The following is a 1,260-nucleotide window of genomic DNA, read 5'->3' on the forward strand; positions in this document are numbered from 1 at the left end:
TCCTGCGTCTGAACAGTAACCTCTACCCATTTTAGAAACCTAGATTAAGAGGCTTGGGATATGATGGAGAACATCATACCATATCCATTATTTTGTCTGAAATCATTTTCTCTTGTTTGTGTTAGCATTCAATCAAAAGGTCTTTTCTAGGTTGGAATTGGTACATGCCCAATGGGCAAGTACAAACCAAGCCCAAATTGTCATAAGACTAACTTCCACGACTTGGCAACTTCATCTTTCTTGGAGATTTTGCCACAGATTCCAGCATTGCCACATGGCAGGGTGCTACGGCATATCTCCATGTATTAAAAAAATTATGAGAAATCCTGCAACCAATTATTCTGGCCAGGAAACAAAAAAGGAAAACATATATGGAATGAAATTAAGCTAACATTATTGTTGCTAATAATGATTAGTCATCTATAGAGAAGAAATACTAAACACATCAATCGTGAGCTATATCCAGAAAAAGAGAAAAGAGCATGCAAATCTAAGGGCATTTAATGCATGATTTCAGAAAAATTTTTGCTCAACTGCTGGGAATAACGATTAGTAATCTGTAATCTAAAGAGAAGAAAAACTAAACGCACCATCTGACATAAGCTACACTGAGAAAAAGAGAACAATATGCAAATCTAAAGGGCATTTAATGCATGAGTTGGCAAATTTTAGCTACTTCAATGCAGAAGATTGTCCTTAGCCCAACGAGAGAATGACTTCCAGAATTATAAACTTCGCAGAATTGGGCTGTCCTTTTACAATAAAGTATAAACACAGAACATTCACGGAACTTGTCCAAATCAGAAGATAGACCTTGGATCCTGCTGTAGCCTTTTTTCATCTTGCAATGTTAACTATAATGAAGCCAGCAAATTAAAGGCCACTAAGCTATTAATGTTGCAGAAGAGAACCCAACCAGCTATTCTGCTAGAACCCAAATTGTACAAGTATTTTAAATCTGGAAATAATATTGCAAGATCCCATTCCACAAATTGAATTTGTAGATATAGGTGATCCGAATTTCCTTTCTATGTATATTTGATGAAACATGACAGGCAATGGTTTTTTTATTTAGTGGGAAATGTATGACAGCAGTATTTATTCCATGACAAAGACAAGAACATATTGCCTATCATACCCGCGAAAAAGACTGATGAATTGGATCGAGCGGATGGATATATGGCAGTCCAGATCGTTGACAAGGGTACTGAGTAGACTGTAAGTAGAGACCAGAGTTGGAGCGTGCATTGATATGGCCAG

The 1,260-nt window shown here is 36.8% G+C and overlaps 1 long non-coding RNA gene across 2 annotated transcripts in view; it reads right to left on the reverse strand.

Annotated features, from left to right (window-relative positions):
- LOC105161054 overlaps window positions 1-1,260 on the reverse strand; it is a 4,398-nt gene extending 3,138 nt beyond the window's left edge. For both annotated transcript variants that reach the window (XR_847736.2, XR_847735.2), the window contains exon 1: window positions 1,139-1,260. This is a non-coding gene — a long non-coding RNA (uncharacterized LOC105161054). The remainder of the gene's footprint in view (window positions 1-1,138) is intronic.

Source organism: Sesamum indicum, linkage group LG4, assembly GCF_000512975.1.
Source record: "Sesamum indicum cultivar Zhongzhi No. 13 linkage group LG4, S_indicum_v1.0, whole genome shotgun sequence".
NCBI lineage: Eukaryota > Viridiplantae > Streptophyta > Magnoliopsida > Lamiales > Pedaliaceae > Sesamum > Sesamum indicum.